Source organism: Notechis scutatus, chromosome 4 (genome assembly GCF_049901735.1).
Source record: "Notechis scutatus isolate UNSWTSFEM ecotype Mainland chromosome 4, rNotScu1.2, whole genome shotgun sequence".
Taxonomy (NCBI): domain Eukaryota; kingdom Metazoa; phylum Chordata; class Lepidosauria; order Squamata; family Elapidae; genus Notechis; species Notechis scutatus.
In genome coordinates, this window is record NC_142012.1 from 23,836,622 (window position 1) to 23,849,204 (window position 12,583).

At 35.1% G+C, this 12,583-nt stretch overlaps 1 protein-coding gene across 3 annotated transcripts in view; it reads left to right on the forward strand.

Moving 5' to 3' along the window:
* SGMS2 (sphingomyelin synthase 2) overlaps nucleotides 1-12,583 on the forward strand; it is a 63,985-nt gene that overhangs the window by 35,361 nt on the left and 16,041 nt on the right. For all 3 annotated transcript variants that reach the window (XM_087962947.1, XM_087962945.1, XM_087962946.1), the window contains exon 2: nucleotides 9,987-10,065. The gene's annotated coding sequence lies outside the window, so the exon portion shown is untranslated. The remainder of the gene's footprint in view (nucleotides 1-9,986; nucleotides 10,066-12,583) is intronic.

Here is a 12,583-nt window from a genome sequence, read left to right on the forward strand (position 1 = left end):
GTCTGTTGATCAGTTTAGATTAATGATGAATGAGTTTAAACATGATACAAAGTGAAGATTTGTATGCATGATTTGTTAAGCAAGCCATACTATCCTGATTTGCACTTAATGATACTAAATCCTAATGACTAAGTGCAGACATCATGCTGAACAACTTAAACTTTGCTGTTTATAAATAACATTACAACATTCTATCCTTTCCTTTTTTTCCATATAAAGATTGTATGGTTATCTTGTATGATTTAAAGACTAAAAGTAAGATAGTTGTTAGAATTTTGTTAATATCTGTTTATTAATATGTGTTTGGTAATTTGGGCAATAACGAAAACTTCTTTGGCCTTGAGACTTTAAAGAATATAGTAATATATCTGCGACTATTCAGTTACAACAGCACTGAATGACAGCACTGGTCCTTGAAGTTCTGACCATCACAGCATCCACATGGTCATACAATTGTGATTTGGGTGCTTGGCAACTGGTGCACAATTATGGTTGAATTATCTCATGGTCACCATTTACAACCTTCTCTGCTAGCTTCCAACAAATGAAGTCAATGGGGAAGCCGGCAAATCTCAAGTCACAGTCATGTGATATTGTGCTTAAGAATCACACATTATTCTCTTAAAGATTGTAACTGGACTTGTTACTCATAAATCAGCATAATGGCATGAGTTTTTGCTTATACCATTGATGTTTAGCAACATTAGAGTTATACCACTCCCAATTATGATTGTTAAGTGAGAAGTATGTGTGAGAGAGGAGGCAGGCAGGCAGGCAGGCCCTTATTTCACTAATAGATCTGAAAGAATTGTGCTGACTGCATCTTATTGTAGAATTTACACTTAATAAATGTTACTTATTTATATATGCACAGAAAAAGCTTTTGGATTTGATAACAACTTTTTTACTTAAAATAGTAAAAATCAGTGGCTTCGTTCATGATCCACTGTAATTCTTTTGAAATCTGATTCATCAAGAATTCATAAGTGTGTTCTCAGTTTCTCTCTAATGTCTTTTTTGCAAGTAAAAAGATCTAAAGCCAGGAAGTCTTAAACTGAATTTCCTACTTTATTCCTTAATAAGGCAGATATTTTGGTAATAAATATTTGGGAGATTTTCAAAAAGTCAAATGTTTGGGACATAAAGCTGACGAAACTTTGAAGAGAGGTGACATTTATTATTACATTTATTTGTCACCAATCTCTGGGCAGCTTACATTAGAATGTTTAATTAAAAATATGTAAACATTATAGAAAAATAATAAAACATTGGAAATAATGAAAGTATAGCAATATGAATTAAAAGATGGCAGGGGCAGTAGGATGCACGGGGAGGGGAGGTGGGGTCAGTCTAATAGCCATCTCTCATGTAGTACTCCTCCATTGAATCCCCAGGGCAATCAGCAGAGCCAGGTCTTCCAGGACTTTTGCTAAAAGGTGAAGCCATAAAGAAAAATTGGAGAGTGTTACTATATCATCCATGATTTAATGTTTTAGTATAAAAATATTACCTTGTGGAATATGTTGAAGTGGATGGTTGCCAGTGACTAACTGATTTGCATTTTGATCTCATATTTACCACAGTTGAATTGCTTGTTGAATTGAACCCAGCTCTTTGGTTGCAAAATGTAAATGGTGGCTGCCTATCTATGGCACAACTTCCATATGGAGTACACTTGGACTCTTTTTCTGATTTCTTCCTGGAAACTTGCACAGTTTCTAAAAACATTATGTATCTTGTTATATTTTAAATGCTGAAATAGTGTTGGAGGCAGGCATGGTGAAGGTGGAGATATAGATGTTAGTACTTGGCTTCTGATTAATATTATCCCTTTTTCTAATAAGATTAATCCCACTAATGCTAGTGTCTATCTGAATAGGACTCATAATATGCCTACTGTGCTAGATATGGTGGATCAGTCAATCATTTGGAGGTAGATGGTCCCATAAATAATCTGACCCTATGCCATGAATTGCTGTATAGCTGATAACCAGCATCTTGAATTGTACCAGGTAGGCTACTAAAAACCAATGCACCGTGTGAAATAGTGGTGTTATATGTGGTGTATCTATTTCATTGTGTTTTGGATCACTGCAGCTTCCAGGTGGTCTACTAAGTTAGCTCCACATGAAACACTACAACAGTAATAAATAATGATGAGCAATTAAATTTCAGTTATCTTTTTATGTAAGCCAAATATTAGTTAAAATGTCTACATTGTAACCAGATTATTGGTATATTATCTTTGAGGATATAAATATATATGCATTTACCTTGGAATAAATCCACTGAATCTCTTTGGATTTAAAATTATGGGCAGATTCAGTAGAATTGGTTATTAAGGGTAGATTTCTGAAACCTAGTTAAATGAACTGCATACAATATAATTGGTTTTACTGGAACTTCAGGTGTGCAGGAATAGGGGTTGTTTTAAAATATACTTAAGCATGAAAATCATCCCTGTACATGTACACACACCTATGAATAGACATAAGACAGAAAAGAGGCAAATGCATATTTATTTGTGTCCATTTATACCTAGTTTCCTCATAGATTTTATTAAATTTGATGATTGATCAGCATAAACAAAAAAAGAAAGAGTACAATACAAGTAATATATATTTTTTGTACTTTTAGAGCTAAAATTCTTGAATAAAAATATATTTTTCCCTATAACAATTATTCTGTGAGAAAGATTGGGCTGAGAGAAAACAGCTGGTTCAAAGTCACTTATTGGATTTACCAAGGATAAGGTTGGACTAGAACCTGTGTCCCCATATTCAGTGCAGTATATATCACTATCTTGTATTGAATTATGTAAATTACCATTTTCAAGAAGTAAAACCTTTTTGAGAAAGTGTATTAATAAGATTGTCAAACAGGGTTAGAGAATTGTGAAAATGGTCTAGATAGCTGCAACTACAAGATTTCAGCCATCTTGATTTTCTTTCATCCCCTCTCATTTCCCTTAATTTTAAATACAATTTAAACACAATGACTAGAATATACATATATTTTGTACATAATCCATCTATGGTCTAATTCCTGGCATTTACAATCAGTGTTAGCAGGGCTGATAGGGGAAAAAATGTGAAATCCAAACTTGGTTGTGTTGACATGCCATCTTAATTTATAAACCATGGGTTACAGACTATATTGGTTGGGTTCACAGAAGATGTGATGCCAAGCAAACCATCCATTTAGATCGATGCAAAGAAATTCAGTTACAGGCAGAATAACATTTTCAAATGTTTGTTACTAATGAAAATGAAAGACAGTTTTGGAACTGTGTTGTTTTCTCTGAAGTAATATTTCAATAACTATTAAGCTTTATAGAACATCCTATTAGTCTCCCTAATTGAATATATGAGTTCTTGAAAGGCAATGTGCTTCATTGGAACTAAGGAAAATCATTGGCAAGAGCCACAGTAAATTACTTGGGTTCACCATTTATTTGAAAATAGAAATAGGATAGTTCTTTGGCACCTTAAAGAAAAACACATACATTATGATGTAATTATTTTGTACGGTTGTTTAGAAATTGCTATCTTTTAGTTAATATATAAGACCATTGAGTTCAATTGCCCAGATATAGGAATTATTGAATTAATTCATGCATTCCTCATATCTTAATATCTTTTGGAGCATCTTCTCCATCAGTTTTATTAAAGGCTGATATTCCTTCAGGCATTTATCTGAAGATTTATCTGAAGTGGGCAGTTGTCCTGTTGCAGAATGGACCAATAATCATTTTTAGAGAGCAACAATAGATGACATTGCCTTGAATTCACTGTATTTAATTATAAATGCAACCTTAGGCAAATTTTCCTGCTATATTTTAATTCTATCTTTACCATTTTTGCAAGTCCTTTGCTGTGAAAGCTGTAGTAGCCAGAAGGATTATAATACTTGCTTTACAAAGCAAATGTTGCTGATTCAAGATCCAGCAGAAACATGATTTTTTTTAATTACTAATTTTCACTCCCTGAGCTAAATACTTTCCCCTAGCCATGTTATTTTTAAATATCCAGGAGTGCATCATTTTTCCTACTTCAGATGGAAGGATTTCACTTTAGGGAAGTTGTCTCATGGGAGCATAGTGTATATGTTAGCCTGCATTGCAATCTGAATAGAATGGTGGCACAGTAGGTAGAATGCAATACTGCTGACTGCTGGCTCCCTGCAATCTCACCAGGCTCAAGGTTGACTCAGGCTTCCATCCTTCCGAGGTTGGAATGTGAGTCACTTAAATGGCAATGGTTACATATCTTGAATTTTGTAAATAGATACTTACCAGTGAATAGAAATCAATGCAAATTTATATTTAAATACATATTCCTTGTATTCAGGAAAATTCTTGAAAACGTTGCAAGTAGCCAAAGTATTGTGTAAGGAAAGAATTTTTAAAATTATTTTAGTCCAACAGATTTTACTGAAAATCTCATTTTAAAATAGTATGTTCTTTCCAGGGTTTTTTTTGCTGCTCCAATTGAAACTGATTCTATGTAGCCTATATACCTACTTTTCTACATAAAGTTGAATTGTGGTTTAATATTACATGTAAATTATGAATGGTACTTTGTTCCAAGATACACAGATAATACTAATAGTAAGAATATTTTCATAATAAAACTAAGTTATCCCAAATTCAATGTTTATTTAATTTATTAATCAAATTTACATACATGTTCATCTCATATGAAGTATTTATAGTGATTTTGTGGTGGCTCCTTAGAATTTCAGAAATATTTTAGAAAGATCAGAACTAAACATAGGGTCCTCTATATAGAAATAATCTGCTTCTTAAATTGAATCAGTTCTATTCTGCAATAAACAGCAGTTTTGAACAGTGACATATAAGGAAAGAGCTGAAATTTCAAAAGCTTTATTTTTCCACTTGGTTTAGTGTTACTATGAAAAATTCAAGGAACAAAGGCTAAAAAAGAGCATAGTTGGTATTGTGAAATATTTTTGGCAAAAATCAAATAGAGCATATTAATAATATTAAATGGTAGGAAATATTTATTTATAATACTTTTTAAATTGCTAGTCAGACTAGGCAACTCAACAATAGTTCTACATAAAAAATTCCATACATCTGAATTCTGATGACATCATAATCAATTCCAACAATTACCTCAGACCTGAGTATATGTACTTTAAGGGAAGCTGTGAAGCTGGGGCATTTAAAAGAGTATAGGATTCAGAAGAAATGGCATCTAATACAAGGTCAGTAGGAAAGGGAATGATTTTTCTTTAATTTTTCTTGGTCTGTATTTATTTGATATATTTTAATCCCCCAAAAGTTGAATAAATCAGTATAAACTATGTATAATCGCTAATGTTTTACTCAGTGGTGGGATTCAAAAAAATTTACTACCAGTTCTGTGGGCATGGCTTGATGGGCGTGGTGTGGCTTGGTGGATGTAGCTTGGTGGGCATGGCAAGGGAAGTTTACTGCAAAATCCCATTCCCGCCCCACCCCACTAATCTTCTTTCCAACTCCGTTCTCCTGTACAGGGCAACAAAAGAAGACCCAGCCGATCAGGAGGCAGGGGGGGGGGGCAGTCAGAGGTGGTATTTGCTGGTTCTCTGAACTACTCAAAATTTCTGCTACCGGTTCTCCAAAACTGGTCAGAACCTGCTGAATACCATGTCTGGTTTTACTATAGTACTTACAGGTTTTTAAAGAAGATTTTTTCTTGTTTTTCTGCTTTTCCTATACTTTTACCAGAAAAAATAAGTAGATGGTGGAAATACAGAACTTCCTTATTCCAATTATTATTGCTTGTATCCTTTAACATAATTTTTGTATTCTTTAAAAATTGAAAAGAAATCAGCAATTGATGACTTTCAGGTGTTAGTTCTGACAGAATTATTAAAGAGCATATTGTATATTATTGGGCCTTGTCGAACTATGATAATTTCACCTTGTCTCCTTTCCCCCTTTTCAGATTTCTCATTTAAAAATACTCCCAACAACACTAACTTTTCTGATGTACAAGAACAAATACAACTATCAGTTCAATTACAAACATATAACCTGAAACAGAACTAAACCATGATCCTTCTTGGTCTTCAGTGATATTATAAAAATATAGTTTGAATAGAAAGGCAAGATACAAATAATTTTGGAAAGACTGGTTCTAATATTTTTTGTAATATTCAGTCCTTTGAATTGATAGTTATCAGGTTTGAAATTCTATTTTTAAAAACCCTGTTTGAATCAGCTTCCTTTCTATAGAATAGAATATTTAGATAGCTGTGGTGCAGATATACAAATAGGAGTTTTCATACATTTTTTTACAAGCAGGAAAAAGTATTTATTTATTCTCAGACCTATTTCTTGATACTGAGTTAATATTGAATGCTACGTATAGCACACTCTTCAGGTTTATTCTTCATATATTTCTTCCTCATGTCTACTGCTGTCTCTCTCTTTTACAAATACACACTTAGAGAGACATCCATATATACCCGTACTGTACCCCCGCACACACACACACCCAGACAAACATAAAACACCCTACAATATTTCTTTTGCCATAAGCAGTGTTATGCGAAGTATAGAAAGCAAAACACAAATGAGAAAGCAATCTAGTTTATACCAAAATTATTTATTATCCTTTTCCATAGTTTTCTGTTCTTATAAATCATCCATGCTTCTACCAAGCACATACACTGCTTCAAAGATTGTACTGTATTTTGTAATCAGCTACATCCAACCTCAACTTTCTCAGTTTTTCCTTTATGACTATTTACTCTTTTTCATACGTTTATTTTGCAGTTCCTAATTCATTCCCCATGCTGCATGCTATGCTGCAGAGTAGAATTTTATTTATTTATTGAATTTGTTCACTGTCCATCTCACAAGACTACTCTAGCATAAAACATGCCTGTTCAGATCCAGTATACTGTAGTTAGTTTTACTGTATTCAGACAGTTGTAGATTTTACTTATATTATTCAGCGAACAGATTGGTTATTTGTATCTAATTTATAATCTTTTTATACATTTAGTTAATAATTGCTATTCCCTAATCTTTGAGCATACAAGCAATTTATTTTATTATGGATCTTTTTATGTCACTTTTTATACATTTAGTTAATAATTGCTAATCCCTAATCTTTGAGCATACAAGCAATTTATTTTATTATGGATCTTTTTATGTCACTTCATTCAGGTGAATATAAATGGCTTACTGGTATTGCTTGACTAATGACCATTCATTCAGTAATCTTTTGAAGTTACAATAGCACTCAATAAGATGACTTATGAGGAGACCCCAAAGTTATGCCTGTTGCAGCATCCCCACGATCACATGATCAAAATTTGAGCACTTGGCAGCTCACCTGACTTACAACCACAGAGGCGCTTCAATCCCCATCCATGAGTTGGAGGGGGGGACTAGGACTACGTCCTTTTGGGCCTTGCACTCCATGGTTCCTGCTTCCCTAACTGACCTTTGGTATCTTCTTGGTCCCACTGCTGAACCAGCATATCCAACCTGGCCCTTTGCAAGGCAGCTACTGATCTAGGAAAGTTTTTTCCCAAAGTTGTGCATGGCAGTTTCCTCATAAAAACTGAGGAATATGGTCACATGTTTATATTTATACTACTATATTACTTCTCTACTTCCTCTTTTACCACTTTGCGTGTTGAGGGAGGTACAAAGTTCTAGTTCTTGTTCTGCTAGTGGCCTCAACCTTTGTTATTTAATGCTATAATAAAATATATAAAGTATGTCAGACTAAATAGCAATACAATCTATAAAGTTATAGTATACATTCCAATTAATTCATAGTGAAAATTAATAATAGTCCCATATATTTGTTTTGTATCTAATGCATTCCTAATCCTCAAATATCTGCTTAAAGAACCAAGATTCTACCAACTTTTAAAAATATTAACAATGAAGATGCAGCTCCTCTTCTTAAAAACAGCTGGAGAAGATAATGTTTGTATCTGGTCCCCTTCTGCCACATGTTAATGGACAAAAGTGTCACTTAAGAAACGCTCTGTACTAGCATATAGTACTTCTTTTTGATCTATTTATAAAAAGTGATTAATGCAAGTGCTTGGCAATGAATGTTAGCTGTTGTGAAATTTATAGGAATGTGTTATATTCCTAGGTGATTTGATAACCTCCCCTAGCAATAATAAATATAAATGACACATCCTAAAAACAGTTCCATCACCACTCCTTTAACAAGCATGTGAGTGACAACTATTCCATTCACTGGCTGTTGACTCACTTTTTAGGTGAAGTAATGAAAGTACATATAACTCAGCTCATGCTCCTCCTTTTAATGATTATGATTAGTCTAACTTTTCTCATTTTTCAATTAGGTACTATTGCAATGCTGATCCCTGTAGCCAAGAAATAATGAAGTAGCTCAGTGCCATTTAAGGTTGAATTATTAAAACTATAAGAAAAAAAAAACTGATTTTTTTTCTAAAGTAGCAACTCATATATATCAGAAATTCTAAATATTAAACATACATTCCAATTCTCAGTATATTTAAAAATACAAGACAAATATATGGCAAAATATTTTTAATGCACACTCTCTTAAAATATTGTTCAATGTAATCAGGAGCAAACAGCATTTCTGCTTGGACATGAACAAACATTGCACATGTTTTTTGTTTGAATATGTAATTGTGTATCTTCATAGACCCAATAATACCACTTAGAAAAACTTCCTTGCACATTTCTGTTTAATTTTACTGAGTTTTTTTAAAAAGATTTCACCTTAGCAGAATCAATATGTAATTGGAATGCTGTTCTTTTGTAAACATTTCAGAAATTGAACCAACAAAATCAACAAAATGTTAAGAATTAAGGTCTAAATAGAACAATATTTTTAAAGCAAAATATAGAGAAAGTAAATGAAGGCAATTTGTTTCTTCGATGGCCTCTTAGCTGCATATTTTTCTTTGCTCTGAATGTTTTAGAATCTGTCTGACAAGATATCCATAACAGATTTGTTAATGTATTTATTAAATATTGTTGTTGCATAATAAAGTAAAATACTTTATAAGTAAAACTACATAAATATAATATAAAAACAATCTAAACCCTGGTAAATCATTAAAAAAACAACAGACAACTTTATAACAGGTAATAGGACAAATACAGCATTAAATCACAATCATAAATAATAATAAAATAGTAATAAGACACTGAATTGTTACAATGCTTATATGGTTCTTACAATGATTGAGAAAAGAAAGGATAATTTGACAGTGAAAATACAATAATGTAGGCATCAGGTGAGCTCCTTGGTACAGCATTTATCAACCATCTCTGAAAAGGCCTTTCTTTTGTATCTTACCCACTTTGCCTCATCAGTTACCATCATCGGTTGAGGGCATCTGGAGAAGATATTAAGTAAAGATCTTCAGTAAATATGAAAGGAGGAGCTGTAGGCCTCAGATTTTAAGGCTTTGTAGGTTAGTATTAGCATTTTGAATAAGGCCTAGAAACAGTTTTTATCCCATGCCAGATGGCTAAGCGGTATAATAATATGTATCAACCAATTCCAATTGGCAACTCATTTGACCAGTTTTAATCTAACTGAAGTTCCCAAATCACTTCCAAGCTAGGCCAGTTTTTAACAGGTAGCCAGGTCATTTATAACAGCTGCAGGGATGTTTGTCCCAGCTATTTCATCGTTACAGACAGAAGGAAGTTTCAGAAATAAAACTATTTTAGGCCTCTAGTTACTGTCCTAGATATAAGAATGCCTTAGAAGGAACACAGTATTTTCTAGATGACAGGCATCACTTTTATAAGAGGGAAAAAAAACAAACAGTAAAGCTGTCTTAATTTTCATGCAGCTAAATTATCCTGCACAGAGAATGGTACAAAATATGAGTTGCCTTACCTATATTAAATTAAAAGTAGTAAAGCTTTTCTGCATATTATATTAGTGCATCCCCTTAACATCTCTTTCAACTTTTCTTTCAATGGTTTTCTGTAGGTGCTAAAAGATTTGAGAAATAAAATAACTGTCATGGAGCAGAATATTACCAGAAACATCTTTTGAAATTAGCATCCAGGTAAAACTATGCTTACTAATATAAGATACATGTTTTCTGTTTTTACCGTCTAGTTCAGGGGTCTCAAACTCAATTTACCTGAGGGCCGCTGGAGGCAGAGGCTGGGTGAGGCTGGGCCGCACTGCAGACATCATTTCCGCTCGGCTTCTACTTATCAGCGGCTCCTGGTTTTGCCTTTCCCTTCCCAAGGCAACGCGGGACTGGAGCCGCACGGAGCTGCGCCGGCGGTAGCAACTCCTGACAGCCCCAGCCGGACACCTGAGCGGAGCCCGGGCGGAACTGCCTGTTGCTGCTGCGGGCGCTGCTGCGGGCGTCTGGCTGCCCAAGTAAAGAACCGCACCAGCTCAGGGCAACTGTGAGGAGCAAGAGGGGAAGCTGGACCATTGGAGAAGCGGAGCAAAGCCGGAGATTAGTAGCTACACTCTTTCGGCGCAGAAAGCTTCCCCCAACCAGCCGGCTGGTCTCCTCCTCCTTGGCCATACAGAACAAACAGGCAGAGAAGGAGGAGAGCAGCTGGCTAGTTGGGGGAGGCTTCTTGTGCTGCGAAAGAGGCGGCTAATGATCTCCGGCTCCGCTCTGCTTCTCCAACATCCGGCGCCGCCCTGTTCTATGTGCTGGCTGCTCGGACTTGCCGGGCCCGAATGTCAGCCACGACGAGGAACGGCGGGCGGGACTTCCTTCAGAGGTCCATTCCCCTGTGGGCCGCACTAATATTATACTTTCATATCATGGTGGGGGCCACAGGATATCGTCCTGCAGGCCACAATTGGCCCGCGGGCCGCGAGTTTGAGACCCCTGGTCTAGTTGATGGGATGCATGAGATAATATGTTGACTTGAATGATAGTCTCTAGGTGGAGATGCTAACTTACGTAGAATACCATGAATGTGATTAGAGTAAAACTGAGCCTTGGTTGTGCTTATGGAACACTGGATATAAGAAAGGAAAATGACAGAAATATACTATATTAGGTTTATTGACAGAAAGAAACTGATAAAAAGTAACCAATGACCACAAGGATCAGTTAACATTAAAAGAAGCAGAGAAAACAGAGTTGAAGTGTGTTTTGAGAAAAAATTTAAAAAATGGAATAGAGTGAAAAAGTCTAAAATGGACCCTCCTGCAATGCAAAATTAATTTAAAAAATAAAAATTAGGAAATAAAATTAGTACATTTGGGAATAATAGTGGACAGTCAAAGAGAGAATTTGAAACATGCTGTATACAGTATATTAGCATCCAATAACCAATTAATGAAGAAAGTAATAGATATTTTATGCTTGAAAAATAGAAGAGCTCTAGGTATAGATAGTATTTTAATGTTAAAATACTAATGTGGTTTGTTTAGTGTGCAACCTGTATAATATGTTTGTATGTGACATGTAAATCAGAACAAGTAAATGATTTTATATCAATATTTGCTTAAAAGATAGTGAATAAATAATACAGTATATTTTGAGAAAAGAATATTTGTCAAAAGTGAAAATGTATATAACAGCTTGTTTCTGCCCATTTTTCTATGTGGAAATGAGAATTAAGTCAGCAGAAACATGAAAGTTGAATGCAGAGGAAATTAGATATTGCAAAAGTGTGTTGACAAAACAACAGGTGGGGTCAGGAATGAATGGGTATTGAATGAATGCTGATTGAATACAAAATGGGTATCCAGTACAAAATAAATTCATTGTAGTAGTTTAATCATGTAAAAAGAGCGAATAAAGATCAAGATGCAAAACAAATATTTGAAGATAGAGTTGATTGACTGAGAGAAGAGGAAAGATTTTAAAAAGTGCTGTTGGGTAAAGTTGTTAGCACCAGAGGTGGTATTCAGTAGGTTCTGACCAGTTCTAGAGAACCAGTAGTGGAAATTTTGAGTAGTTTGGAGAACCGGCAAATACCACCTCTGAATGGAGATTTTATAGTATCCTTCCCCTGCCACGCCCACCAAGCCACGCCCACCAAGCCATGCCCACAGAACTGGTAAAAAAATTTGAATCCCACCATTGGTTAGCACCCTCAAAAAGAGATGAGAATTTATAAAATAGATAACAGATAACAGATAATCAGAGTTGGAAGGGATCTTGTAGGTTATCTAGTCCAACCCCCCCCCCGCCCAAGCGGGAGACCTACACCATTTCTGACAAATGGCAGTCCAATCTCTTCTTGAAAGTCTCAACTGATGGCGCTCCCACAACTTCCAAGGGCAAGCTGTTTCATTGGTTGATTATTCTCACTGTCAGAAAATTTCTCCTTCTTTCCAAGTTAAACTCTCCTTGTTCAGTTTCCATCCGTTATTCCTTGTCTGGCCTACAGGCACTTCAGAAAATAGTTTGACCCCTTCCTCCCTGTGGCAGCCCCTCAAATATTGGAAGACCACTATCATGTCTCTCCTGGTCCTTCTCTTCACTAGACTAGCCAAGCCCAGTTCCTGCAACCGTTCATTGTATGTTTTAGCCTCCAGTCCCCTAATCATCCTGGTTGCTCTTCTCTGTACTTTTTCTAGAGTCTCAACATCTTTTT